Source organism: Rhinolophus sinicus, linkage group LG13 (genome assembly GCF_036562045.2).
Source record: "Rhinolophus sinicus isolate RSC01 linkage group LG13, ASM3656204v1, whole genome shotgun sequence".
Lineage (NCBI taxonomy): Eukaryota > Metazoa > Chordata > Mammalia > Chiroptera > Rhinolophidae > Rhinolophus > Rhinolophus sinicus.
The window spans coordinates 35,529,064-35,555,924 of record NC_133762.1 but is presented as its reverse complement, the minus strand read 5'-3'; the positions used below and the strand labels follow the sequence as shown (position 1 = coordinate 35,555,924).

The following is a 26,861-nucleotide window of genomic DNA, read 5'->3' as shown; positions in this document are numbered from 1 at the left end:
TGTGGACCAGGTCGAGGTGGGTGAGCAGAGAGGAGAGAGCACTTCCCTGGATCGGGATCTGAACAGAATCCTGGGACTTGAGACAGGCAAGTTTTGAAGGGAGGGTCTGGACCTGTGTGTAGCTGGAGATGGAGTCCTCAGAGAGGAGACCTCAGAGTGGTCAGAAAGAGTCTTAGAGGAAAGCCAAGTGCTGGGTTTGGGGAAGGGCTTCCCCAGGAAAAACCTGAATCTGCAGGTGGGAATGACAGCACACAGGTGGTAGAGTGAGCTCAGGCTGATACACTGACCTACACTAGACCCAGAGGCCAATTTCAGATCTGTTTACCTGCTGTGTGACTGGGGGAATCACTTGACCTCTCTGAGCTTCACTTGTTACAATACTGGATCAGTTGGAATTGCATTTGGCTGCATGTAACAACAGAAAAAAATAATAGTCATATAAACACCCAGGAGGTTATTCTTCTCATATAACAAAGATTCCGGAGGCAGGGAGTCCAGGGCCAGAGCAATGACGGAAGCCCATTGATCAAGGGCCCAGATCCCTGCCATCCTTACCATGCATCTTTCATTCTCATGGCTACAAAATGGCAGCTCCACCTCCAGATGTTATATCTGAATTCCAGGACAAAGAAAGTAAAAATGACATGCTCTCTGACTTGGTCCTTCTTATCAGGAAAACAATAGATTTCTTAGAAGCCCCACTCAGTGGACGTTTGCCTACATCTTATTTGCCAGGTGTGGTCACGTGGCCACCCTTCAAGGGAAGCTGCTGAAGTGACTACTTCTAACTCGGCACTTCTGTTAATTGGGCAAAAGGAAAGAATGGCTAGCAGGATCCCCTTTGAAGTGCCCACTCACAGAGGCTGTTGGGAAGTTTCTATGAGATAATTAATGTACGTAAAACATTTAGCACCTGGCATAGAGCCACCTCTCAGTAAATGGTGACTGCCTTTATTGTACCGCTCTACCTGCATTCACTCGCTCGTACTTTCATTCAGCAAGCATATATTGTGTTCTGGGCACTGTATACAGTCCTGGAGGCAGTGACAGGACAGGCCCCATCCTTTTGGCATTCACAGTGGGTGGAGAAACAGGAAGATTCGTTCCAATCAGTGTCATAAGAGGATTGGAATGTCCATTTATTTGTGTCTTTTTTTCTTACTGCTGTGGTCCTACCACCCAGAACAATGCCTGCCACACATTAAGCCTTCAATAAAATCGTTATGGAATGAATGAAATAACGTAATATTTATTAGGGGACTACTGTGTACAAGGAAGGCTCTTTGGGTGAGACAGAGAAAGTGGGTGACACATCACCCCTCCCCAAAGAGGAAGTGAAGAGAGAAAATTACTACTGCCCAGGCCCTAAGGTGGGTGCTAGGGCCCCAGCAGTGAACAAGTGTTGTGGCTCCTGCCCCCACTGAGCCCCTGCTGTAGGGGCATGAGCACTGGAGAAAGATGATGGAGGTCTGAGAGCACATCTGTTCATGTGTCCTTGGCTAAGTCCTGTCCCTTCCCTGGGCCTCAGTGTCCCCATCTGTAGGATAGATAGGTACGAGGGACCCTGTGTGGGAGATCAGTGATGCTGGGGACTATGGTGGGGGCTTCATGAGCCCTGCTCCACTGCGCATGTAGACATACGGAGGCAGGTGGGCTAGTTGCCAGCTTGCCACATTAGGAGAGGAGGCAACTGTGGCAAAGATTGGAGGGACTGCATCTGAGCCCCTTGACATCTCCTGGGGACCTGGGAGGGTGAGGATTCTGTGCTCTACTTCTACCTCAGCTGCTCCAATATCTGGGCCTGAAAGCTTGTGAACAGCCAACCAGCTGGACATGGATCTTCCAGCACTGGGTGTGAGCAAACAGAGAATGGGCTATGCTGGGTCCCCCAGCTAAGAAGTAAGGATGATTGTAGTTATCAGAGATCTTCTGGAGATGGAGAAGCAGCCTGGAATTGGAGGGTGGAGATCTGGTTCTGTTGCTTGCTCAGCTCTGTGATGTTTGGCACATTTTTTGACCCTTCTGAGCCTTGATTTTCTTATCAACAAAATGGGTATAATAATGCTTCCCTAACCCTGCAAACCTAGACCCAGCACCTGGCACATAGTAGGCCCATATAGTAATCATCATTTCCATCATTATATTTTCCTTGTTGGGAAGGGGGCAGACATTTACTGAGCCCCTATTATATTCCCAGGTTTGGTGCTAGACATACCATCTTGTTTTATGACAATCCTGAGGAGGTAGCCTTATTCTCATTTATCAGAGGGAGACACTGGTATTTTTGTGCACTTCGTCTTCCCCTTTTGTCTCAGGAGGACTAAGTGGCTGGCTTTGCTGGGGTTCCTGCTGAACTAAAGCCCTGGGCGTCCTTGAAGAAGGCAGCACAAGGTGTTTGCTGTGAGGCCGCACAGGTGGCCAGTGAGGTCGTAGATGGAGGCAGTCAGGGCAGGAATCTAGCCGTCATCAAATGAGCGAAGAGCCATTAAAAGATGGCCTCAGACGGGTCGGCCGGTTAGCTCAGTTGGTTAGAGTGTGGTGCTCTTAACAACAAGGTTGCCGGTTCGATCCCCACATGGACCAGTGTGAGCTGCGCCCTCCACAACTAGATTGAAACAACTACTTGACTTGGAGCTGATGGGTCCTGGAAAAACACACTTAAAATAAATTTAAAAGTTAAAAAAAAAAAAAGATGGCCTCAGGGATGAGTGATGGTATGGGACAGGCTGAAAATGCTTTTGCCTCTTTATTCAGTGTCTTGAGAACAGGGCACGAGCCCAGCCCTTGAGATGAGGTGGCAGCAGGCCTGTCCCTTGCTGCCACCTTGGCCATGACACTCTGCCCAGAGGCGATCACTACTTGTTTCTGAAATGAGGCCAGGAGTGAAAAAAAGGGAGAGCTTGGGAGGCTCTCCTGGTCTGAGGAGGTGGCTTTTCCCAGTCTAGTACCCCTAGAAAGTCTCCCTGAGGTACCCCAATCACTGGGTGAAAAACAGGAAAATGAGCCTTCGAAATAAAAGACTGCAAATGGAAAGAGAAATGGAAGTGGCCCATTCTGGGAGTTACAAATAGCGGAGCAGGTAACTAGCTGGAAATAAGAGACTTTCAGTGCCACCCCAGCGTGGGAGGAGGGGATTTTGACAGCGACCTTGGCATGGGGCTGTTTGGGTGCTCACAAGCGGTGGCCCACCCTGTCCCTGGTGTTGATTGCAGGGGCGTTGTCCGTGGTGCTGAAGAGAGGGTTTGGGTCCGTCCCAGCATCTGGGGGTGCTGTCCATGGTTCTGTCTTCAGAGTTCTCATGAATCATTTCCAGGACTTTGGGTTTTGGGGGACCCGGCTTGGAGGTCAGAGGCTTTGGCCCTGGGATTGAGCAAATCCAAGCAATATCTGAGGTAGAGTGAGGGCCCATGTTATTGTCTAGACACCCTTTTAAGAAATTTTAATGTATTATGCCATTTATTTCTAAACATCAACCTGTAGGCACGGTACTGATATGTATGCCCCCAGCAGGCCACACCTCTTCTCTGGAAGGGACTAGTTTTAAATGTGAGCAAACTGAAGTGTAGAGAATTTAAGTGACCTGAGAACTCTATATCTCTCAGTTTCCTCAGTCGTAGTAGGAAAGCTGTTGGTAAGCATTACACAAAGTGATGGGTGGAGTCAAGCTTTGTAAACTAATGCAGGGATGGGCTGTTTTACAGACAGAGGAAGGCATGCAGGAATTGTGAAACATAGGCTCCTAGGATCTCATGGGGTTTCCTGGAAGGTGCGAGATTTGAGTTAGGGTGCACGAGGCTCAGGGATGGTATGGAAAACAAGAGAATGCCCATTTACTGAGCACCTGCTATGTGCCAGGCCCTGTGCTGGCCACTTGAAAAACCTGAGCAGTCGACCTCCTCAAGCACAGTGAGAGGAGTAACTAGTTCCTTGTTACAGATATGGAAGGAGAGAGGAGACTTCCCAAGATCACTTAGCTAGAAAGTGATGGAGTTGAGAAAGCCTTAAAGACTGGAAACCACAGACTTGGACATCAAGGCTGGGAAGAATCCTGGGTGTCATTGGGTACAGCCCAGAGAAGGGGTGTGATGTGTCTACAGCAGGATTCAGACTGGATTTGGCTATCATTAGCATCTTTCCTCTCCCAGGACTGTGGCACTGCCACTCTCCCCTCACCACTGGCCTAGGCTTCAGGGAGATGAGAAATTGGTGTTGTGTCACAAACAGGGGCTAGGTGTCAAAGAGGCCTGAAATTCAAATCCTGGATCTGCCATCTGTGAGCTGTGTGGCTTCATAGAAGTCACTTACCCTCTCTGGGCCAGTTTTTCCATCTCTAGCAGAGCAGAAAGACACTGGAATCGCTGCCCTGCAGGGTTGTTTGGAGGATCAGAATAGGTAGTGGGTGGGAAATGGCCAACAGGTTCGTTGTTGTTAGTAGAAATAAGACCCAGAGAATGGAGGGAAGCCCCCCCAAGGAACCATACCAAGTATCAGAAGATACAGAGAGGAGCCTAGAACTGCCATCCTGAGCCACCAGTGCCACTTCCCAGCAGGACTGGCAGCCAGGCTGGGGCAGCACCTGGCAGTGCCAGCTGACAGACATATCTTCAGGCAGGCAGACTCAAGCCCCAGAGCCAAGTGTCCCTGTGGGGGTCGGGGGCCAGGCCAGCACTGGCTGTTCCTTCACCAGCCACCCTAACAGCTCCAAGCTTAGTGAGCCTCACAGGGCTGCCGTCATGCCCAATTAGGCTGTCCTGGGCCACCTTCTCTCCAGGGCCCTGTTGTGACCATATGAGGCCCTGGATGTAATCATGACTACTCCCCTTGGCAGCTGTTGGACTTTAGGGAGGAGGTAGCCACCTGCTCTTGTGGTCACCTGGGACCTTAGAGAGCTGACTCCCCAGCCCAGCCCAGGAGGCCTTAGCTCCTGGGCCCAGAGATTTGGCTGCACCAACCGCACCCCTCCCCCCCACACACACACCCCTTACCCTGGCTCCAAGGCCTGGCACTAAAGCAAAGTGAAAGAGGAAAGGAGGGAAAGATGGCAGATAATGGAGAAGAACAGGGGGAAAGGAAAGCAGGGGACTTAGCACCACCAGCCAGCCTCGAAAACTGAGGCTGCTGTCAGCCATAGCACCCGCCCCTGCCACATGTACTTTACGAGACATAAGCCTGCCTCGTCCACGCTCTCCTGTGAAGCTTTCAGCAGCCTGTGCAGCCAGGACACAGAATCATCCCCATGTCACAGACCCTGAGAGATGCTGTAACAGGGTCTGAGGTGAGGGCTTAGTGTGGGCTAGGGTCAGAGGTCATTCTGGGGCTGGAACCATAGGGAATGCTTTTCATGGCAGGGAGACCTCTTGGGGCCATGGCCTCATCTCCAGCGCCGTCCGCACAGAGCAAGCATGTCTAAAGAAGAGAGGGAATGAAGGAAAGGAGGGAGGGACGGCAGGCGGGCTGGCTGCAAGGTTTTTCAGCTAGAGGGAACTTTCACAAACGCAGGCTCAGGAGAGTCATTTGAAGGGTTTTCTTAGATAAATTATATCATAAGAAATTAATTATCTTTGCATTTTGCTTTTTTCACAGATCATGTGTTTGATATCTAGCCAAGCACAAGTGTAGCTGCAGTTCATTCATTTCTCTGCTGAGCAGTATTCCATTGTATGTTGATAACACGTTTTGTCCATCCTCCTGCTTGCGGACATTTTAATGGTTCCAGTTCTTCACCATAAGCAGTGTTCCAATGAACTTCCTTCCTCATCGACGTGCATTAGTGTTTCTCTAGAAGCAAGATTTTCTGTTTTAACAAACTCTGCCAAATTGCTCTCCAAGGCAGTTATGCCACTTTGCGCTCCTGTTGGTGATATATCTGAGTTCCCATTAGCTCAGTACCTCACCATCAGTTGATTTATCCCTCTTTAATTTTGCCAATCTGCTGGACGAAAGCATGTCGTGTTCATTAGCTTCACCAACTATTAGAAAGGCTGAGCTTCCTTATATGTTTAATGGTCATCTGAATTGCCGCTTTTGCAAAATGCCCTTTCACATATTTGCCCAACTTTTTATCGGTCACTTATCTTTTTCTTATTAATTTGTTAAATATGTTTTTATGTGTGGATATTATTCCTTGTTATCCCGTTGCAAATATTTTCTCCACGTGCATTGCTTGTGTTTTCATTTTGTGTCTTTCTCATTTAGAAGTTTAATTTGGGGATGTAGTAACATCATATTTCCCTTTATTGGCTTTTACTTCTTTGCAACTTATTTAAGAAGGCCTTTCCCACCCAAGGTTATAAAAATACACTGTATTTCCTTCAAATAGTTTTAAAAAGGTTGTTTTCCTCTTATGTTTCATATTTAGGTCTTTAGTCTACCTGAAAGTTTATTTTTGCATGTGGTATGAAGTAGGGATCTAGTTTTATTTTTATACGGAAAGCCCATTGTCCCAACAGCATTAATGGACTAGTTTATCCTTTTCTCGCTGATTTGAAATACCATCCTTGTTTTATGTATAAGTGCCCATGTAGTGATGGACCTATTTCGGGGAACTCTGTTCTGTCTCACAGATCTCTTTGTCTATTCCAATTCTACACTCATTACTGTGTCTCATTGTTTTTTCAACAGGGATATATTGGCACTAGGGGTAAGACACTTCTGTCTTGGCTTGGACTGTCCCGCTCGTTGTACGATCTCTAGTAGCCCTGATCCAATCCTTGGCATTCAATGCTAGTAGAAGCACCCCCCTTCCCCCACCCCAGTCATTGTTACACTGAAAATGCCCCCATCATTTCCGAAGGCGCCCTAGGAGGTCAGTCCTGCCTGGCTATTGAGAACCACCACAAATAGCTGTCTGCTGTGGTTTAATGTCTGATGGACAGTTCTCTCCCCTGCTTCTTGATTCTTCATCTTCTTCTTCTTCTTCTTTTTTTAATATCTCTTTCCAGTCTGCTTTGCTGCCAGGAATGGAATGCTCGCATGACGCCCTGTCAGGCACCCCTGAAGCTGGGACTCCCTTTGACCACGCGGTCCACTCCTTTGGGGGCGGGTTGCTCTGATTATTAGAAATTACTGTCTTACATTGAACTGAAGTTGGCGCCCCCCATGACACACTTCCTTCCCAGATCCTGCGCCCACAGAACACAAATCTCTCCTCCTTGACCTCAGAGAGCAGACATGTCCCTTCCCCTCAACTCTTCTCCCCAGACTCCCAAACGCCCAAGCTCTAGTTCCCGCCAATGTTCCCACTTGGCTTCCGTGACAGGCAGCGGGGCACATCTGAGCTTGAGCTGGACACACTGGGTTAGAAAACCTGCTCTCCTACGTATTAGTCATGTGACTCTGAGAAAGTCAACTTCTCTGTGCCTCATTTTTCAAGTGGAGACAATAGGTCCTCAGCCTCCCAGGGTCCATGAGAGATGCAAATGATTCAGAGCTTGACAAGTCCTGGGCATAGTGGGGTTGCTCAAGAAGTGAGAGCTCTTAGCATTGTTCCCGTGATTACTACTTCTCCGTGCCTCTCGTGGTGGTCACTGTCCCATGCCAACCCATCAGGAGAGGTGCCCAGAGTTGAAAGAAGCACCCGAGTGGGCTCTGGCCAGGGCAAAGACCACTGTCGTCTCCCCTGTCTGAGAAACTGAGTTGACAGGGTTTGCTGCTGGGCTGGTTGTGGGGTGACAAAGAGAAGGCAGGCTGAACTCAAGGTTTTGGTCTGGTCGGTTAGGAGGGTGGAGCTGCTGGGATGGGGAGACTGAGAAGAGCGGTTTGCAGGGTCAGAGTGCAGGTTTGGCCACGTCACGGTCGAGATGCCTGTTAGATGTCTAAGGGGAGATGGTGAGTGGGCAATTGAATGCATGAATCTGGATTTCAGGGGAGGGATCCAGGTTACAGATGTAAATGTGGGAATCATCAGACCTTCCCAGATCTTTTTCTCTACAATTGCAAAGATGTTTTACCTTCTGTGCTTTTCTCATAAGTATTATAGAACCCTACTTTAGTTACCCTGATCTGTAGCCTGCTTTTTTCATGTATCCTATGGTTTGAAGTTTTGTTGTTTTCTTCAGGTCAGTGCATAGACAGACTTCACTCTTTTTCATGGCTGCATAATATTCCACAGCATAGATGGATGAAAATTATGTCCCCATTTCCCCACTGTTGGACACTGGTTATTTCTTGCCCTCCTCTCTCACTCACTGCACTGTGAGCAATGTTGTACAGGTCTCCTCGGGCAGGTGGATAAAGTTGCTTTGGCTTTGCCTTGGGGCTGTGGAGTTGCTATTGATAGCTCCAGGCTTACTCATTTGTAATACGTATTTGGCCACTACCTGAGGGTTTGTTTTAAAAGTTCCTTTGGGAAGTTTGAAAACAAATATCTATTGAGTCAAGCCTGGAACTGGGCCCGAGTTTGCAACCATGGACACACTGGAGATCCCAGCATTCTGGGTGGGAGTGGGGTGGGGGTGTAAGAAAGCATATTAATTAAGTAGGCTGATTTGGGAATCAAAGGTTCAAGTCCCAACTCCAGGCTCTTTCCCACCCTGTGTCCTGGGCAGTGATTTCCGTTCTCTAAGCCTCTGCTTTCCCATCCACAGCACAGACCCACCTCTCCTGTATAGGAGTGGTGGGGTTATTAGGAGATAATAAATGCCAAGTCAGGGGCTTAGCTGAGGCCGTCAGGGCTAAGCCCTCTCTCGATACGAACTCTACTCGTTATCAGTTACAGCTGTGAGTCTAAGCTGTGAAGATTCCCCCATTCATTTCATTGCTTTGTTCCTTTTCTTCCTCATTTTTTGTATTCCCTTATATGAGTAAGGAAAAGAAATAAGTAGGGGATTAGGAGAAGAGAAAATGAAGACCGGAATGAGATAATTCAGTTTATATTTTGCTAAACGTAGGCTATAAATTTGCCTCGGAGCTTCCTAGTAGACAAAGGAAAAAGGGAAATATAAGCAGTAGCACGACTCACAATGTGCTGCTGAAAGGAAAAGAGGGCAATTCATCGTCCAGGTGTGTGCAGTCACCAGGTCTTCAGTGCCACTCCATGCTAAATACAGGAATGGTGGGGCTGCGACAACTCTGATCTCCAAAGGACCTGAGGTGCAGTGGGGCCCTGGGGGCCAGGACACCAGGGGGTGGGTAGTGGAGTCTGAGCTCCTGGCCTTCTGGTGGGGGAGACAGCCAGGACCACACCCACCCTCCCGCAGGGCACAGTGGGGGCTCGGAAGTGTGTGCAAACTGGACCAAGTGTCAGTGAATTTCAGCTGGGGGAAGGCTTCATGGAGGAGGTGGTATCTGCCCTGGGCTTCAGAGACCAAGTAAAACTTGACCCCTGGAGATGAAGGCAGAGGTCATGAGATCCCCACCAGGTCCTGCCTGGGGAAGGAGCATCTGATCATGGCCTCTCACAGATAAAGGGAACTTAGAGATTTGAGTTAATCAACTGCCCTCCCCATGATGGGAAAACTGCGGCCCAGGGAAGGCAGGGATGAACTGCAGTCATACAGAGAGGTGGGAACATAACAGGCCTCACACCCAAGCCTTCTGCCTCCCTGACCAAGGCTAGTTCTCCCCCACCCACCATGGCTCCTGCTCTGGGTTCTGACTCGCCTCCTGTTGGGTCACTAACCACCTACTACCTGCCACGTGGTGCCCCTTATATTTGATTCCCACGTTGTGACTTACAGAGGCACAGAATAGCAGCCCTGGAAGGGGGGGGGGGGGGCATGCCTCCTGTGCTCTCCGCTTTAGTCTCACTGAACTTTTCTTGATCACATCTCCTTCCCCAACACAGAGCAGAGTCCTGGATCCTGGGCCTCTGTGCCATTGCAAGAGAGCTGGCTTGTCCCTAAGTTAGACTCGGGTATAAGAGGTGAAGTTCCCACCTGGGGAGTCCTTTAGGCACACTGAGCCCCAGCTTTGATCCTGGCCTAAATCACTGACCCTGGCCCCAGACCGAGTTCTGATCTTGGCCCAGGCGGTTGGTAGTCGGGGACATGAATAGTTGGGGTCAGCCCCTCCCCCATAACTGCTAGAAACTCAGCCGAGGATCACCTCTCCCCGAAATTAAAGGCCAGTGGTTCTGACTCAGATTGTGCCCCGAAGGTTCTGTCTCAAACACCTGCCCCCCACGCCCTGGCTTTGGCCTCAGTGACCTGAGGGTAGCGGCAGATAGTAGACAAGCCATTTAGTCCCACCTTCTCTGACCATGACCTCTGCATCCCCCAATGGGCTGCCAGCACAGCTCAAACCCTCCCTCCCCCTCTTAATTTGCCTCCTAGCTAATTCCCCATGCCATGTGATCCACGGTGAGGGCTGAGATATTTATAAAATCTGTGTCCTTCATGATAAAGCCAGCCCCAGGGACCAGGGCCAGAGCAGCTCTATTCATCCTCTGAAGCCCATAAAGCTTCAAACCACATCCACCCCACAGAGCCCTCGTCACAGTCTACTGTCACCAATTGAAGTCATAGCCCCTGCATTTCAGAGCTGCCCCCTGTCTTGCACCTCCCAGACTTGGAACTCTGTTCCCTACAGCCTCCAAGCCTGGCTGAGTGGAAGGGGCAGGACGCTGGAGGCAGGCAGCAAGCTCAGCTTCCCACTGGGTGCCTGCCTGCCTGCCTGCCCATGAGTCACTACCCATCTCTAAGTGCCAGTCTCTTTGTCTTGCAAATGAACAGTGGCCCCTAAGTCCATGGGCTGGGAAATGGGGTTCAGTGAGGTTCAAAGCCCCCAGCTTCACCCCAGCAGAGAGGAGCCGCTATACTGTCCCCACCATAACCAGTGCCCTGTGAGCAAGTGGGCAGGACTGGCTCTCAGTTCACCTCAGCCTGTACAGTGCCTGTAGGTGCTCCGTTTGGGTTGTCTAGAATCTCAATTCAAGTGTAGGTCACCCTGGAAGGGAGGCAGCTTAAGGCTGCCCTTTGGAGAAGTTGCAAACGCTCCCGGGAACATTCTGACTTCACATGGTGAGCCTCAGGGCCTGGGGGGCAGAAAGGGAGGGTTTGGGGTTGTGCCCCTGAGAGGTCCCCTGTACCAACACCACCTTCCCCAGTAGGTTAGAGACCTCAGAGGTCTTCCATGCCACCCCTTCCCAGGGCAGTACCCCCTCCTCGCATTCTGCAGCGCTCCTCTGCCCTATGCTTGCATTCAAGTTCATCCTCAGGCAGCTCCTGACACCTCTGGGATTTTTCTTAGATTGTGCCAAAGTCTCTTTCCCTGTAATTTCCTCCCTCTTATCCAGATGCTTCCCCTTGGAACATTTGCTCTTGAGCTCATCCCTGTGCATTGGGCTTGGAAGACCCACAGGAAGAAAGCCCGGCAGGATCCCTGCTGCTGAGGAGTTCACAATCCAGTTTTACAGTCAGGTGGACCTGGGTTCAAATCCTAACTGTTCATTGCTGTGTGACCTTGGGCAGGTCAGGTAACCTCTGTGCCTTCATCTGTAATTCCAGAAGAGGATAGGAGAGGATGTAGGTGAGGCATGTAGAACAGGGTCTGACGTGGTCGGAACCTCATCAGTGGTTGGTTGCAGGATGCAGGCTGAGGGCAGGATGGCCTAGGCTGCAGTGGACACCTGCCGAGTAAGGGAGAGGCCACGCTCAGGCAGGGGCATGTCTCAGGAGGTGATGCAAAGCCGGGACGTGGTGCCAGGACGTGGGCAGCCCGGCAGACAGAGAGGGGAAGGCTCTCCTGCCAATGGGAACTGCTGAAGTCCGTAGGCTTGACGCCCCCAGGCTATCGTGGTGGCAGAAGCCTGGGTTTATAGTGGAAGTGGAAGCTGGGGAAAATACCTGAGTCATGTCACAAAGGACCCTTGTTACTGGGCTGCAGTTTGGGCTGCAGCTGTGGTCACCGTGGAGGCAGTGAGGGGTTAGGAGGCATGGTCATGTGTCGTGGACGGAAGGGGCTGGGCTGTATGACCCTCCTGACAGGTCCCGGGCTGAGGCAGCAGGGATGAAAAGGCCCAGAGGCAGAACTGCTAGACCTGGCAATGGGCCAGCGGGGAAGCGGGGCTGTTGGAGCAGGAAGGGAAGCAGGTGGACCTCAGCATCCAGCTTAGGTGCTAGGAGCTGCCACTCGGGTGGGGACATGGAAGGAACAAGTCTGCCAGATGAGATCTGGAATTCAGTTCAAATGTGTTGAGTCTCAGATGCCTGGTTCACATGTTGGGGCGAGGCAGCCAGGTGGCAATGGGTCCTCAGGGTCACTGGTCATTCATTCATTCATTTACTCATTCATTCATGCATTTATTCATTCAATATATGTTTATTAAGCACCTCCTACCGTGTTTCCCCGAAAATAAGACCTAGCTGGACCATCAGCTCTAACGCGTCTTTTGGAACAAAAATTAATATAAGACTCAGTCTTACACTATATTATATTATATCCAGTATTATATTATATTACCTGGTATTGTATTATATTATATTATGTTATGCAGACCCAGTCTTATATTATATTAAAATAATTTTTTTTTTGCTCCAAAAGACACGTTAGAGCTGATGGTCCAGCTGGGTCTTATTTTCAGGGAAACACAGTATATTTCAGGCACTGTATCAGGCGCCGTGATATTGCAATGGACAGGACCCAGCCCCAGCTTTCATGAGGTTCTCAGTCTATGGAAGAAGAGACAATAAGCAAAATAAATGAACAGATACTCTGAAGAAAACCAACCTGGGTGACATGGGAGTGAGAGAGGGCCACCACCTAGATAGAGAGGTAGTCCAGGAGGCCTCTCTGAGGAGGTGACATTGGGGCTGAGCCTTGAATGAAGGGAGGGAGCAGCCACGTGGGAGTCTGGGCCAGAGCATTCCTGGTGGAGGAAACAGCGAGGGCAGGGTCCCTGAGGCAGGAGAGAGCTTGCCATGTCTCAGGAAGGAAGAGGAGGCCAGGCTGGCTGAGGCTGTGAACGGGGCACAGGGGTGGTCAGGAAGGAGTGTGTGCCCTCCTGAGGAGCTTGGTTTTGGTCAAGAACTCAGAGGTGAAGTTGGGGTGGGACCGGAGAGCTGAGTCGTCAGGGCAGAAAGGGTGATTAAAATCCTAAGAGGGAGGGGGTACACCAGGGAAGGAGTGTTGAATGGGGACCAGTGGCCTGGTCAAGAGCCTGAGGAGGCATGAAAGTGCCACCTGGGCCCTGGGGTCAGAGGTCTGAGTGAGAACCCTGATCTCTCTACTCACCATGTGCTCCGGAGAGGTCTCCTTTCGATGAGCTTCTCATCTGTTAAATAATAATAACAACGTTGTCTCCTAGAGGGTGAAGATGGCGGGGGAAAGGGCTGCTGAACCGGGAAGAGCTGTGCATTTGGGAGGCAGCTGTGGTATGTGGAAGGCCAGCCCCTCTTGGTGAGCTGGGAGGGCAGAGCGAGCCTGGATTCCTGGACATGTTTCCCCTGCGCACTCCCATCCGTGGAAGTCTCCAAAGGTGGAGCTTCTGGAGGGCACTGCAGACAGAGCCCAGCTCAGTGGGACCTGGGAGAGCAAGTCTGGGTGGGCTGGCTGCTGGGAGCACTGACCGGCGACAGCTTGTTCCAGCCACAGCCTGGAGACAGACGCAATCCCAGCCCCTTAAAGGAGGTGGTGAGCAAAGGGAGAGACTGAGGCAGAAGCTAGTGATGTGAGAAGGAAAGGGAGGGAGGCTCCATTTATCCAGTAGCTGCTATGAACCTGTTCCCTTTGCGGCACGTGACACGTGTTGTCTTGAAATTGTTCCGATAAGGAACCAAGGGAGGTGACCTGCCAAAGTCACGCAGTGAATGAGTGCGTCCCAACCCCGGTCTGTCTCTCAGCCAGTCCTGCGGCAGCTGTGGAGGGGCCTCAGGGACTCCCCCTCACCAGCCCACAGCCGTGCCCTGGGCCCTGCTGTACACATAGGGAAGGCTGGCTTTGGTGGCGTCCTTCACCCCCCACGCTATGCTGGCCTTGTCTCTGTTTCCCTGAACCTGGGAATCTTTGTCCAGCCTCAGGGCCTTTGCACTTGTTGTCCCCTGTGTAGAACTCTCTCTCTCTCTCTCTCTCTCTCTCTCTCTCTCTCTCTCTCTCACACACACACACACACACACACACACACACCATCTCATCCTGTCACTTCCTACTCAGCTTTCAGACCTCAGATCAAAGCTTACTTTCTCCAGAAAGCCTTGTCTGACTTTCTTTCCTTAAGTGCTCTCCTTGACCCACCTACCCCATCTCCCAAGCTCTGATCACTGCTGTCATTTTCATTTCTCTGTATGGTTATCCATCTGTGATCTCTCACCCCTGAGAGACTGATTGGTCTGACTGGTTGCCCCTAAGAGCAGGGACCATATTTCTTGTGGTTTCCACGGGACCTAACCCAGAACAGGCCACTGCTGGGCTGGCTGATTCGTGAGCTGCTCTGTGCCTCTGCCCTGCGGGGGTCTGAGGCTACAGGGGCCCTGCTGGTCTTCCTGGATGCCTGTCTCCCTCCGTGCTCCTGAGACAAACTCCATGGCCCTCGTCCCCTCTAGCGTGTGACGTCTTTTATTAAGTGGCTTCTGAGATGAGCCATGATTGCGTGGGCTCTGTGGTCTGTGAGTGTGTGCACGTGGCCCTGGGTGCACGCACATGTGCACATGGGCCTCCGTGAGTAATTCCAGTGGTGCTTCCAAACGCTGTCTCCATGGAGAGGCCGCCCCCACCCGCCCCAGCCCCAGGTGGCTTGCCTCTGCCACCCCTTCTGGCTCCCCTCCCGGCTTCTCCCTGACCCACATTCGACCTGCCTTATCTCCCACATCCGTGGGGCTCTAGCAAGCTCAGGGTTCACAGACCTCTCCACAGACACCTCTCATTCAAGATCAGCTCCAGGTTCCAGTGACACTTGTTGGAGCCACATGGAAAGAGAGTGGGAACTGGCCAGGGAATGCCTGGCTTGGAACCCGGTTCCTCCACCCTGGCTGTGTGGCCTGAGGAGAATGACAGCTTATTTGGAGGATCCAGTCTTTACTGTGGCCCGCAGGACCCCACGTGATTGGTGCCTCCTCTTCCACACTCCCCCTCTCTCCCTCTGCTCCTGCCACACTGTCCCCCTTGCACTTAGCCCCTCACCCAACACACACTGACATTCACACATTCAGACTCACACACTCTGACACACTCCCACATATTCTCATACTCTCTCTCTCACACACACACACACACACACACACACGCATACACACCAGCTGCACTCCTACTTTTGCACCTGCTGTTCCTCTGCCTGGAATGTTCTTTCCCCAAGTATCCCCAAGGGTCAATCGACCCTCACCTCTGTCCAGATACTGCTTTTCCAGGAAGCCTGTCCCGGCCAGCCGTCACACTCATGCTTCACCATTCATCAAATTCATTCTAATTTGTTTCTAAGAAGGTATTGTTACCTGACGTTGCATTATCTTCAATTTCTCTGTTGTCTGTCTCCTTGTAGAATGTGAGCTCTATAAGGGTAGGAACCTGGTCTGCGCTGCCTTATCCCCGAGACTTGATTGCCTGACACATAGTAGGTGCTCAGTACATACCTGTTACATGAATGAGCCTAAAGCCCTTAGCCCAGAGCCTGGCCTTGGTGACCACATTGCCACTGTTCTTAACCCCGGCGCATAGTAGGAGCTTGATGGATGTTACCCAGCTCCGAGCTGACACTCCACACATCTTATCACTTGCGACCCTCTCAGTGAGTTCCGTGAAGCAGGAACAAATATTATTATTCACACTGTCCAGATGAGGGTAGGAGGCTTCACAAGGTACCTGGGGTCCCTGAAGCTGGCTAGGCTGATGGGGTTAGAGCCCAGGCCTGCCTTGTCCCAGGCTCCAAGCCCAGTGCTTGCTGCCAGCTCCTATGTCACCACCTGCAAACGCAGCAATCCTGGCAGCCCCACTGAAATAGCATCATGGCAGCGGGCACTCCAGCCCACTGAGGGAGGAGGCAGCTCCATGCCAAGGAAAGAGGCCAGGCCCCGGGGGCTGGAGCCCTGAATTCCAGTCCCAGGTAGACCTCCTTGTTGGGTGACCTCTGGCCAGCATCTGGGTGACCTCTGGCCAGCATCTGCCCCTCCATACCCCAAGAGTGCAGTTAATGAGCTCACTCAGCCAGCTTGAGACCTTGTCCAGGCCTAATATTCCCAAGTCTAAGAGCAACCGGAGAGCATGGGGCCGGGGGCCTCCCAGGCCCCTCACCCAGCATGCAGGCGCATTCACACACACGCACACCACGACCCCGAGAGGGGTAGGGATGAGGAGGTTTGAACTTCTGGGGTAATTCCGGGGGCCCATTGAAGACCTTGCACCCTGAAGGCGCCCTTAATCAGCCTCAGTTCCTTCATCTATAAAACAGAAACCCTAACAAGCCCTGCCCACTGTCCCAGGGCTGTTGTATTTAAATGACTCAGAAGAGGTGAGCTGTGCCCTTTTGAGGAAGGACAGCTTACCAGCAGTGATACCCTTGTAATAGGAAGCTGACCTGTGTGCCCCAGAAAGGAGTTGCTGGAAAGAAAAACCCTGAGGCTCTGGAGGTACAGGGGAATAACTGTCTTTATTCCCATACTACAGGCAAGTAAACTGACGCTTGGATTTGGGACATGATCTCTCTAAAGTGGTATGAAGCAGGTTATGAAAACATAAGTGGGGAGGAGGGTCGCTAAGGTGAGGGTGGGTTCCATGGACAGACAAACCTGACCTCACACTTTTCCCTGAAGCTGCTCTGCCCTCCCTCACTTGGGGTCTCAAGTCAGTGCACACGGGACTGTGTTAGAAAATGTAGGTCATGGAATCTCATCCCATTTAGACTTGGGTGGGCCCACGTGATCTGATGAAGTGGGTCTGGGAACCCAACTTGAGAAACCCTGACACAGAAAATGGAACAGTGAGAAACCAAAACCATTCTATCCACAGCATTTATTCAACTGACACTTACTACGACCCTCCAGTGCCAAGCCCTGAGCCAGACTGTGCTGGGGATCCTGATATGCCCCCAGCACACCTCCCTTCTACATTTTTTGGATTTTTTTCCTGATGTTCTTTTTCTAATTTCTTGAGTTGGGAACTTATATTACTTTTGTCTTTTCTAATAGAAGCCGTTAAGGCTATCCATGTCTCTCTGGATACTGCTTTAGCTGCATCCCACAAATTTTGATGTATTTTATTTTCATTATCATTGAGTTCTAAATATTTTCTCATTTCCCTTTTGGTGTCTTTTTCAACACATGAGTTATTTAGAAGTATGTATTTTAAAATTTTCAAACCTATGGGCGATTTTAAGTTATCTTTTATTACTGCTTTATGGTTTTTTAAAATAATGTATGTATGATACTGTTTCTTTGGTATTTGTTAAAACTTGCTTTGTAGCCTAAAACATAGCCAGCTTTGTAAACGTTGCATACATGTTTGCAAAGAACATGTATTTTCTAATTATTGGGGTCAGGACTTTCTATATATTTTTTAAATAAACTTTCTTGGGGAATATTGGGGAACAGTGTGTTTCTCCAGGGCCCATCAGCTCCAAGTTGTTGTCCTTCAGTCTAGTTGCAGAGGGTGCAGCTCAGCTGCAAGTCCAGTGACCGTTTTCAGTCTTTAGTTGCAGGGGGCACAGCCCATCATCCCATGTGGGAATTGAACCAGCAACCTTGTTGTTGAGAGCTTGCGTTCTAACCAACTGAGCCATCCAGCCACCCCTCCAGAAGCTCAGCGGCAGCTCGCTGTCTTCAATCTAGTTGTGGAGGGTGTAGCTCACTGGCCCATGTGGGAATCGAACTGGCAACCCTGCTGCCCAGAACTTGCACTCCAACCAACTGAACCATCTGGCCACCCCCAGGATTTTCTATATATTCTTTTTTTTTTTTAACAGGACTTTATTGAGGAACACTGTGTACTTCTAGGACTTTTTTCCAAGTCAAGTTGTTGTCCTTTCAGTCTTAGTTGTGGAGGGCGCAGCTCAGCTCCAGGTCCAGTTGCCATTTTCTAGTTGCAGGGGGCGCAGCCCACTATTCCTTGCGGGAGTCGAACGGCAACCTTGTGGTTGAGAGGACGCGCTCCAACCAACTGAGCCATCTGGGAGCTCAGCGGCAGCTCAGCTCAAGGTGCCATGTTCAATCTTTAGTTGCAGGGGGCGCTGCCCACCATCCCTTGCGGGACTCGATGAATCGAACTGGCAACCTTGTGGTTGAGAGCCCACTGGCCTATGTGGGAATTGAACCGGCAGCCTTCGGCGTTAGGAGCACGGAGCTCCAACCACCTGAGCCACTCGGCTGGCCCTTCTATATATTCTTAATGTTCAGTGTTAAAGCTGATGTATTAGAAAGAAGAATTGAGGGCCATGGAAGCCAGGAGGAGACTCTTGGCCCAACTGTGTGTCTCAGGGAAGGCCTCTTGGGAGAGGTGATAGTTAAAGATGTGTTAGCCTGGTATGCAAGACAGGAAGAGCATTTCACCCAGAGGGAAAAGCATTGGCAAAATCATGGAGGTAGGGAATAATTTGCAGAAAAAAAGGAGACACTGATAGAACTTATTAGGAATCCAGGGAGATAAGATGAATCTGACTGAGGTGCCAGGGTCAGGGAGTGATGTTTATTGGAGGACATAGAGAGCCTAGGATGGTGGCCGGGGTTAACTAACACAGCCGTGCAGAAAGGCATGTCAGGTGGCAAGAACTACGAGGATTATCATATGAATTCCAGCGAACATCTATTGAGTTCTTACTTCTTGCCTGGCTCTGTGCTAAATGTTCTACATGGATGGATGCATTTAATCTCGCCAGCAACTCTGATGCCATTATCATCTCCATCCATTTTACAGATGAGAGACGGAAGCCTGAGCAGTAACTTGTCCCAGGTGACACAGCTCTACGCGGTGGAGCCAGGATTCGAAGCCAGCTGGATACAGGCTGACTAGCTCTCATGCTCGTAGGCATCACACTGCTGTTTCCTAGGTATGAGGGGCGTTGCTGGGGAGTGACATGTGGCCCACTGTGACGGGCTTGGATTACTTGAGATAGAATGGGGCTGAAAAGCACAAGCTTGACAAAATGAAGGTTTTACACTCAAGAGAACCAGGTTCCACGGATGACTGCTTCCCAGCTCTGTGACCTGGAGCAAGTCACTTCTATTCAAAGAGCCTTGGTTTCCTCACCTATAAAGTGGGCCTGATGCCCTCTGCCCTGCCTGCCTCACAGTGCTTTGCAGACTCTGAAGTGCTCTGCACATGTGTGTCATTGTTGAGCCAAGTCAGAGAGAGCTCAAAACGTCATGCCGAGGGAGCAGGGCTGCCTTCTGTCAGCGGGGGAGAGCCATGGGTGGGCTTTGGGATGGGGAGGGGCAGGGAATCCTGAGCCTGAAGCTGAAAAGAACTTCACAGATCCTTCACTCAGCTCTGTCAAATTCAGTAAATATTGGTGAGAATTGAATGGGTTTCAATGCTGAGCCAAGTTTCAGCTCATGAACCAATTCCAGTAGATTGTGTGGAGTGCTGATTTGAGGATTCTGGGCCTTATCCATTCAGTGAGAAAGTGAGCTTTTGATTAGCCATGTCTGCCACGCGTACAGGAAACAGCAATGGTAGGAAGTTGTATGTCTGGCATTCGGGCTTTCGTCCAGAGGCTCTCAAGGGGACAGCACTGTCCCCCAGGGACCATTTTGCTACCACACAGTAATTGGGCAGGCACTACTGACATTGAGAGGGCAGAGAACTGGGAATGCTCTGGCCAGCCCCTCACAATGAAGAATTATCCCACCTGCATCTCACATGACTTGCCAATGTTCTGCCAGCCATCCCAGCAGGCAAAAAAAATCAATCTGTTTCTAATTCCCGGAGACTGTCCCCTCACTGTATTTCATATACGTGTATGAAGTATTCCTGTGCAGTCTTAATCTACCCAGGAAGATAACGATCCTGTATGCCAAGGAAAAATATGCTTTGCCTGGTCAGATTTTTACCAAGAGTCGGTGGCCATATTAGAAAAATCACACCCCCTCCAGCTGGTGGTATTGGTGGTATTTGAGTAGCTGACTCAACAGCACATCTTTCTCTGCATTCGTCACTGTCACTGATTCTCTGTGTAGGTGCCAGCATCGGATTCCTTTATTATGCCTTCTAGCGGAGCTGGGTCCCAGCACTTAGGCTTTACAGTACATTATATTATAAATTGCTTTCCTTTCGCTGCTCCTTTATGTTGCCGTTAGGGCATTGTATTTTTTTAAATTATGTGTGTACGTAGGTAATAGTATCTGAATTTCATTTCAGGATAATAAAAGGGGACATTACCAAATATTTGCTATATAAACAGGATTGAGGGTTGGATGGGTTTGGATGGGCTTGAGAACTATCGCTGTACCCCAGTCCCTTCCTTTCAGGTGGGGAAACTGAGGCCCAGGGAGGGAAGAGGCTTGCCTCCGTTCATATGGGAGGCAGAACTTGAAGCTTATATTTTAGGAACCTTTGTCTCCCTTTGTAGTTGGGGGAGTGAGGGGGGTGGAGAACATGGAGGCAGGAGACCAGTGAAGTACCTGGGGCAGTAGAATGGGGGTGGGGGGGGTTGGCTGTGGTATTGGGGATGAAGAGTACAGCACTGAGATGATTTGGAGGCCAGGCAGGCATGTGTCACAGGGCACTGGTTGGGGGTGGGGCGGCAATGTGCCTTTAGTTCTTTCTTGAGGAATTCTTCCCTTTGCCAGAGGAGCTGGCCGTCTCTGGCTGGGAACCTCAGAGGAAATCAGGCCGCCCCACAGAGAGAAGAGACAGGTCCCCTCCTGCCACTTGTCCCCAGAGCAACCAGAGACCCAAACTAGGCCCAGCTAATGGGGCAGTTTGAGGCCGTACCAGCTCCCGCTTAATCCTGGGTGGCAGAGGCTTCCGCTCCCTGGGAAAATGATGTGTCTGTTCCGAGAAACCAAATATCCTACAATGAACCCAATTAGATTTCATAGGCGCATGAAAATGCAATCCATCTCAAATGTCCTCTGCAAACCTCCAGCCACAGATAAATATTTTATTCCATTCCAAGCAGTTCCAGGCAGAATATCAAGCAGCATCCAGCCGTTCCCTGGCGGATCCAGACAGTCCTGGCCGATGAGGGGTTCTGAGTGGAAACACCAACTCCTGAATTTGTGTTGCTTTAGGCCTCCCGTGACCTCGGGCAGATAGCTCTTCCTTTCTCGGAATTGCATGGCTGCACTTGCAAATGGGTTTACAACAACCCCACCCCCACCCCGTCCTGCTTCTCTCCTCCCCCGATGGTGCTGGGCACACCGGAAGCTCATGTTCATTCATCTGACAAGATGCTGCAGCCAGCATAGTGGTTGGTATACATGGCAGGCCAGTTTCCACCCTTGCAGAGGGAGGGACAGAAATAAATGTGTAAACAAAGACCATTTTTGACAGAGATGAGGTTTGCAAAGGACACAGTCAGGTTGCTGTATTGGAAAAAATATAGGGAGCACCTACTATAGACTTGAAGGGTCAGGGAAGACCTCCCGGAGGCTTGTGCCAGGATCTGAACTGGGGGAAGTGTTCCAGACAGAGGGCTCAGCAGGTGCACGGGCTCTGTGGTGGGAAAGTGCTAGGTGAATTGGAGGGTCAGGAACACCAGTGTGGCTGGAGTGAAGTGACTGAGGGGGAGAGAGGTGTAAGAGGAAGCTAGAAACAGCAGCAGGGCCCGAGGAGGAGACCGGGTTCATGCTGCATCTCTGCTCAGCAGATGAATTGTGAAGCTGTTCACAACTGCAAATGAGCAGGGCCAGGAAGACATGCGTCACCCCTGTGGGAGGGGCACCGAGTCAGTGCATTTGGGTCCAGGTTCCCTGCGGGAGCCCTGCTGATAAAAACAGGCTGGCAGAAAAGAACTGCCCCTTACCTAGGATATCTCTCGACATGGGCAGAGTTATTTGGGGTTCAAGTCTCAGCTCCACCATTTACCAGCTGGACAAGTCACTTCACCTCTCCGGGCTCACTTTTCTCCTCTGTAAAATGAGGCATAGTCTTGCTTGTACTGCAGGACTGTGAAATGCGCTAATGTGTGTCAAGTGTCTGATGCATCATACGTGCCGAATGAATGAAATAGTTGCTGTTATTATGCTGTCATCTCCATTACATTAACTCATTCACTTCTCTCGGTGACCCTCTATTATGACCTACATTTTACAGTGGCTCAGAGAGGGGAAGCAACTTATTCAAGGTCACCCAGGTGGAGGAACTGGGATTCAGACCTGGGTCTGCCGGATTCTGTAGCTGGTATTGCTTCCTTTTGGCCATTCAGGTCTGTGACCATCTGGACTGTGGCTTGAAGAGAGAGCAGAGAGTGGGTGGGAAGCTGGAGTGTCATCCTCTGAGAAAGGAAGGCAGAAAGAGGGGTTGTTGTGCAGCTGGCAGGGGAAGAGGCCAAAGGAGATGCAATCCCTGCATGGCCAGCCCAGGACAGAGAGAGCTAGGATCTTCTGTAATCCCAGCAGGCAAAACTGGGACCAAGGAGGAAACCCCAGAGAGACAGAATGTCTGAGCTGCCCAGTGGTAGAGAAGATGGCTTTGTGAGGTAGTGAGCTGCTCATCCCTGGAAGTATGCAAGCCAAAAATTAACATGTTTCCAGAGGAGATGTGTATTGGTTATCTACTGCTACATAATGAAGTACCCCCAAATGAACAGCGTAAAACAGCAATAAATATGTATTATCACATGGTTTCTCTGGGTCAGAAATTTGGGAGCAGCTGAGCAAGGTGGTTCTGGATCAGGGGTCTCTTATGAGGTTGCAGTCATCTAAACACGTGACTGGGGTGGGAGAATTTGCTTCCAAGCTAAGCTCACTTATAGGGCTGTTGGTAGGAGGCCTCACGTCCTTGTCACGTGGACCATGCCATAGGGTGAGTGCCTTTATGGCATGGTGGCTGGCTCCCCCCAGAGCAAGAGATCCAAGGGGGCAAGATGGAAACTGCAGTGTTTTTTATAACCTTGTTCTAAAAGTCACATACTGTCATTTTCACAATTTCCTACTGACAGGTCAACCCTAGTCAGTATGGGAGGGGACTGACTAGCGAGGGGTATCCGTACGGGAAGACAAGTCTCACTGGGGGCCGTCTTGGAGGCCGGCTATCCCAGATCGGATAGGAATCCTTAACAGTAGGTGACTATACCCTCCAGCGTCAGGTGTCCCCTGCAGGCCTCAGTTGCTCCATCTGTACAGTGGGCAGTGGACTTGGTGATTTGTAAGAGTTCCTGCAGATCTGTGGTAGGGCGAACACAGGGTCAGTATGTCAGCTCAGCTGCAGAGCCCCAAGTGATAGAACTGAGGAGCAGGGCATGCCAGAGGGGACATCGGAGGCCCATGGTCACACCAGTGCCCCCAAGGGGCACTGAGGTAGGCTGCAGGACATTCCCCCCGGAGGGTGCCATGTCCAAGGACCAGGCCACCTCTGATGTGGCAAAGAGGCATCACAGGCAGGTGGTCTGCAACCTTCGTATCCCCTCGCTCCAGAAAAACCCGCACAGATTGGATCCTCTTTCATCCATTTCCCCTTTCAGAGAGCTTTTCCTGAAGGCATCTCTGGAGAGACAGTGTGTGAGGGGGTGGAGTGGACTGAGGGGAGCAGAGGGGACTGGGCTGTTGAAATGAGTTATTATCTGTGCTTGAAGTGCTTGGAACAGAGTCTGACACATAATGAAGCTGTGTTAAGCATTAGTTGTTTTAAGTACTGTATACACGTGCAAGGGAGGCATGGGCCATTTCTGGAAGACCACACGAGCAATTCCATCGATGGCTTCTGCGTGTGATGTTGGTCTCCCCCACAAGACACCTCTGCTGGTTAGCACTAGGCTACCTCATAGGAGGTGTTTACAAATATTTTTTGGATGAATGAATGAATGAGATACAAAAATGAGTAAGCTGCCATCCCAGCTTGTGGGGAGTCCCCAGTCAATAGGGACCCTGAGAACTCATTCCAGCGCAGTGTGCAAGATGCTCTAGCAGCCTCTGAAAGGTGCAGGAGTGCCTAGAGGGAAAGACAGGTGTCTGGGCTGCACACAAGAGGGGCAGTTGGTAAGCAGGTCAGGGAGCACCTCTAGACAAGGTGGTGCGTGAGTCAGGCCTTGCTCCAGACCCAGGGGAGGAGAAAGGCGTGCAAGGCAGAGGGAACAGCACACACAACGGCCTGGAGGGAGTGTGTCCTGGGAAGAGTGGACGGCGCTGGGTGGAGATGCTGCTATGCACGCCCCTCTGGCAGCCTGCTCCTATTATAAAGTGGGCAGGGGCAGGATTGCAAAGGGCCTCGAATGCCGAGAGGAGCAGAGCAACCAGAGAGGGGTCTTTAGTAAAAGAAGACATGAGTGGAGTCAGGAGACGTGTAGAATGGTTAAGAGCAGACACTCTGGAGTCAGTCAGCCTGGGTTCAAATCCCAGCTCTCCTACCAGCAGCCTCTGTGACCTTGGGCAAATTACCCCTCATCTGTAAAATGGGGGTGCTCATAGTAGGTAACTACCCCATGGGGCTGTTCACATGAGTTAATATGCGTGCTTAAAGTGCTTGGAACAGAATCTGATCCATAGTGAGGCTGTATGAATGTTAGTTATTGTAAAGTACTGTACATATATATGAGGGAGGCATGGGGCATTTCTGAAAGACCACCCAAGAAATTCCAGGGTGGGGGCCTAGGTGGGAGGGAGACCTGCTATGGCTTTGAACACATCCTGGACATGTGTTTTACTAATGGTGGTGGATGGGACAGGGAGGCTGCAGGGGGCTGGGGACTGGTGGGACCAGAGCTGATGAGGGGCGTGCAGAGTACGTGGGGAGGATTTGATTAGGGTGTTGGATGCCGCCACCTTAGAACAGCCTACTGACCTATTAAATATAGGAGAGAGGAGAAGATGGAATGAGGGCACCCCAAAGTTGGCACACCCATATGGGGACATCCAAGCCCCAAAGGACACTAAGTCAGGGCCTCCATGGAAGGGGATCAAGAAAGTGTGTCATGGAGACGAGGGTCCAAGGTAAGAACAGCCCATGGGGCCCAGGGATGCTTCCCCAAAGGTGCTGAGACAATGATCAGGGTAAATTATTGGTGTCCACAGGGATGCTGGGGACATGGGCCCTGACCATGGAGGTCACTGTGGGGAGCTGGGCCCTTGTTCCACCCATTCAGGCCCTCACCTTGGCGAGGCGTTGGGTGGAGGTGAAACGTTCACCCTTGAAGTCACGTCGGGTGAGTCACCTCCACTCCAAGGTGCAGACACCCTGCTTGGCTTGGTCAGGGCTGGGAAGGGGTGACCTGGAGGGGGCAGTGTAGCTCATAACAGTATGTTTGGATACCACGGATGGTTCTTGACCTTGAACACAGTTTTGTGATTACTGAGTACTGTGCCTGACGCCCTCCCCTGCCCATGGCTGAAAGAGGAGGGGACAGGGCTGAGTCCCCTTCACCTAGGGCAGTCGGCTGGCAGCCCCTAGAATCCCAGACTGTGTGAGATGGAAGAGACCTTAAGACTTCCTTTTCCAACCAGTCCACATTGTGCAAATGGGGAAACTGAGACCCAAAAGCCAGCAGGGGCCAGCCTGAGCTCACACTATGGGCTAGGGGCCCAGCCAGGACCAGTTAGCAGGCTCTGTGCTCCAGCTTGCCAGAGTGGGGTGCGGGGGACAGTGGAAAGCCTACAACAGTTCGACAGACCAGAGTTTGAATCCCAGCTCTGCTACTTACCGGACAAGTCCTCTCACCTCTGAGCCTCAGTTTCCTCATCTTTCAATCAAAATTAATGATACCTCAGTCTTAGAGCTGTGGGGAGGTCCAATGATACCGTGTCCTAAAGGGCCTGGTGCACAGGAGTCCCTCGGGAAGTGGTGGTGCCTGTAAAATGAGGTCCTAAGTGGTTGTCACTTCTTCCCACTTTGTTTCATTCATCCATTAATTCACCAGACTTTTATGAAGCACCTGCTATATACCAGGCTCTAGGAGGTATATCAGACTCAGGACCTCTGCCCTCAAGGCGCTCGTAGAGTACGGGAGAGAGGAATCCAGATTGGCCGGAGGGGTGACTCCTGAGGGTCAGAGAAATACTCCTGGAGAAGATGGCGTTCGGGCTGGGCCCCTGGGATGAGCAGGAGTTCCCTGGCAGTCAAGGAGAGGGAGGACATTCCAGGCAGAGGGAACGGCACGTGCGAAGTCATGGACTTCAGAAACTGCTATGTTCTTGGAGCCCTGAAGGGCCCTCTGTGTGTGTGGCTTCCAGGTGGGAGGCTGCTGAGTAGGGGGAGGCAGGCGTCTGAGCACCGATAGCGGGTAGCATAGGAATCAGGCCAGAGGGCTTGGGTTTTATCTCGGCTCGGGTTTTCCTGGAGACCCAGAGATAAGGATTGCAGGGGGATCTTTTGGGGGGTGATCCTAGGAAAGCCTGGTACGGATGTGAGGAAGGGAAGAAAAGGGAGTTGGTCAGACATTTATATAATTTATGCAGTGATTCCCCCTGATTAGTCTAATACCCACCTGGCATTGTATACAGTTGTTGCAACATTATTGACTATGTTACTTGACATCCCCATCACTATTTTGTAACTAACCACTATGCTGTACATCAGAAACTAATATAAATTAATATTGAATGTCAACTGTAACTGAAAAAAAAAATTTTTTTTTTTTAAAAAGAGAGAGTTGGTAAAGGGTTGTTATCCAGGCAGGAACCCTCATGGATGATTGGAGACCCCCAGAAATAGAGTAGAACACACAACTCAGAGTTACTGGCACTCCCGGGGTGAGGAAGTGGGGATTTTACCCACCAGTTCCCCATCCATCGTGGGATGAGGGCGACTTCTTGGGGCATCAGCTCCCTGATATTTCCTGCTTGCTCTGTGCATGGGCTGAGCTTGCTCCTATAAACAGAGTCACAAGTATTTACAGGAGGCAGCCTTTG

The 26,861-nt window shown here is 50.8% G+C and overlaps 1 protein-coding gene across 8 annotated transcripts in view; it reads left to right on the top strand.

The window, feature by feature from the left end:
• DLGAP4 (DLG associated protein 4) overlaps positions 1-26,861 on the top strand; it is a 234,063-nt gene that overhangs the window by 107,119 nt on the left and 100,083 nt on the right. For 5 of the 8 annotated variants that reach the window (XM_074317780.1, XM_019732775.2, XM_019732757.2 and 2 more), the window contains one exon: positions 18,772-18,904. The exons of the other annotated variants lie outside the window; for them this stretch is intronic. The gene's annotated coding sequence lies outside the window, so the exon portion shown is untranslated. The remainder of the gene's footprint in view (positions 1-18,771; positions 18,905-26,861) is intronic. 8 annotated transcript variants of the gene reach the window in all.